General features: G+C 39.9%; 1 non-coding gene across 1 annotated transcript; it reads right to left on the bottom strand.

Annotated features, from left to right (window-relative positions):
• Positions 1-1,096: 1,096 nt before the first annotated feature.
• Positions 1,097-1,168, bottom strand: TRNAS-GGA (transfer RNA serine (anticodon GGA)). The gene has a single exon. It is a non-coding gene; the product is annotated as a tRNA-Ser (tRNA).
• Positions 1,169-3,097: the final 1,929 nt, after the last annotated feature.

The following is a 3,097-nucleotide window of genomic DNA, read 5'->3' as shown; positions in this document are numbered from 1 at the left end:
TAATATAGAAAATCTTCATTTTATGTTGGCAAACCTGCTGGGCTTTTTCCTATCATCTGATTTTATCTTACGATTTTTCCTAACCAAAATCAAGTTAAGTGGCAGGAGCTCTGAATTAAATAGTTCAACTCAGAATATTATTTTCAAAGCAACTGTAAATGAATGAATGTGATTATAATTATTGTAACATTAGTATTATGTCAAAGGCGTCTCAGACAATTTGGAAGGATATATAGACTAAAGGTGTGTTGTCACTGCTGATCATACACTGCCATTTGATGATATGTATATGAAGTCTCATAACTGCTCTGCTTTACCATTTAGAATGATGATCAGCATATGCTTTTTACATAAATCAGTTTATTTAAATTGATTCATCTTTAGATGTGCTAAGGTTTGCTAGAACTACAATCAAACTACATTAAGAAAATTATACTATTCTCAGAGACACTGATTTAAAGAAACACTTAAAAGCAATGTTCAGGCCAAACTTAATCATATTCCTGGTTAATCATACACTGTCCCATCACTAAGTCTACTCACTAGAAGAAAAGCAAAAATGAATCTGGTAAAGATAAGTAAGTATAAGGTGTTTAGTCCATTTGGGTTGCTAAATAAAAATAGCAAAAACGGGGTGGGTGGCTTACAAACAATGAAAATTAATTTCTCACAGTTCTGGTGGAGGGGAAGTCCAAGATTAAGGCACCAGCAGTTTCAAGATCCAGTGAGGGCCCACTTCCTGGTTCATAAACACTCTCTTATTGCTGTGCTAGTAGTGATGGGGTCTCTTTCACAAGGCACTAATCCCAGTCACAAAGACTCTATCCTCATGACCCAATCACTCACCAAAGGTCCCTCTCCAAATAGTAGCACATCGAAGATTAGGTTTCAATCTATGATATTGTGGGAGATATAAACATCCAGTATATAGCAATGCTAGTAAAACAATACATATCCTATCTTTACTTTCATCATCGTCAAGTCCTGAAGTCGCTCAGTTGTGTCTGACTCTTTGCGACCCCATGGGCTGTAGCCTACCAGGCTCCTCCCTCCATGGGATTCTCCAGTGGGTTGCCATTTCCTTCTCCAGGGGATCTTCCCAACCCAGGGATCGAACCCGGGTCTCCTGTATTCCAGGCAGACGCTTTAACCACTGAGCCACCAGGGAAGCCCATCTTTACTTTAGTGTGTCCCTAATGGCAACCCACTCCAGTACTCTTGCCTGGAAAATCCCATGGACAAAGGAGCCTGGTAGGCTGCAGTCCATGGGGTCACTAAGAGTCGGATACAACTGAGCGGCTTCACTTTCACTTTTCACTTTCATGCATTGGAGAAGGAAATGGCAACCCACTCCAGTGTTCTTGCCTGGAGAATCCTAGGGACGGGGGAGTCTGGTGGGCTGCCGTCTATGGGGTGGTACCGAGTTGGACACGACTGAAGCAACTTAGCAGCAGCAGCGGCAATGCTTACTTGGTGATTACAGGAAAAAATGAACTGCATCCTTTAATAATTTACAAAGGGAGGAACAGACTCAAATCCAGATGATATTATTCAAGGTCAGATATCTTATTTTGCTCTGTTTCCCACTGTGCAACTAAATAAGCTAAGTTAAAGTTCCCTTCAAAAGTCACTAAAATATTTGAACCTTGATTCTACACTGAACTGGACAAAATTAATCATACAATGAAGACATTCTAGACTACTGCAGTAGAGGACAGAGGATGAAACTGAGTTTAAAGTCAACTCCAGTGAAATACAGGGTGGCAGGTTTTCTCTGGGCTGAAATGAGCTAGTGGAAATTTACTGGATGATGCTCTAGGTCATGACTTGAAAGCTGAAATGACTCCTTGGTTCATGCAGAATAGATCTGTTAGCAGGCATGAAACCAGCATTAATCTCATTGTACCTCTCCATCAGAGCTCTTAAGTGATAAGGTGCGTTGCCAATGAACAGAAAAGTAGGTCTGAACAGGGGCTTCTATTTCAGTAAACCGTGTTATTAACAGATGTGCTGTCTTCAAGGCTTTGTTGTTTCATTTACAGAGAACAGAGTAGATTTAGCATCATTTATAAAGGCTCAAGGATTTTCAGAATGGTAAATGAGCACTAACTTTGACTTAAAGTCACCAGCTGTGTTAGCCCCTAGCAAGAGTCACTTGTTCTTTGAAGCCAGGCATTGACTTTGCTTCTGTAGCTGTGAAAGTCCTAGATGACATCTTCTTCCAACAGAAGGCTGTTTGGTCTATACTGAAAAACTCTTGTTTAATGTAGCCACCTTCATTATCTTAACTAGATTTTTGGGGTAAGTTTAGGCTTCTACATTAGCACTTGCTGCTTCCCTTTGCACCATTAAACTATGGAAATGGCTTCTTCCCTTTTATCTCATTTCCTAACCTCTGCTAGCTCCAAACTTTTCCTCGGCCACTTCCTCACACCTTTTCCAGCCTTCACTGAATTGAAGAGAGTTAGGGTTTTGCTCTGGATTGCACTTTGGCTTAACGGAGTTTTGTGGCTGGTGTGAACTTCTATCCAGACCACTAAAACTTTCTAAATATCACAGCAGTAAGGCCCTTTCACCATAATTGTGTTCACTGGAGTGGTAAGTTTAATTTCCTTCAAGAACATTTCCTTTACATTTATAACTTGGCCAAGTGGCACAAAAGGCCTACTTTTCAGCCTATGCTTTTGATATGCCTTCCTTACTAAGTTTAATCATTTCTAGCTTTTGATTTAGAGACTTGGGACTCTTTCATTTGAATGCCTAAAAGGCCATTGTAGGGTTACTAACTGGCCTAATTTCAATACTGCTGTGTCTCAGGGAAGAGGGAGGCCCAGTGAGAGGAAGAGAGAAGAGGAACTGCTGGTTGGTGGAGTGATCAGAAGACACACAATTTTTATTTCTGAAGTTTGCCAACTTATACAGGCATGGTTCATGATATCCCAAAATAATTACAATAGTAACAATGAAGATCACTGATCACCATAACAATTTAACAGCAATGAAAAAAAAAAAATTGAAATACTATAGGAATTACCAAAATGTGACACAGAAGTAAAATGATCAAACAGTGGTGGAAAAATGGTGTTGATAAGCTTTC

The sequence above is a fragment of the Capricornis sumatraensis genome, chromosome 5, assembly GCF_032405125.1.
Source record: "Capricornis sumatraensis isolate serow.1 chromosome 5, serow.2, whole genome shotgun sequence".
NCBI lineage: Eukaryota > Metazoa > Chordata > Mammalia > Artiodactyla > Bovidae > Capricornis > Capricornis sumatraensis.
The sequence above is the reverse complement of the archived record's forward strand: the minus strand, read 5'-3'. Positions and strand labels throughout refer to the sequence as shown.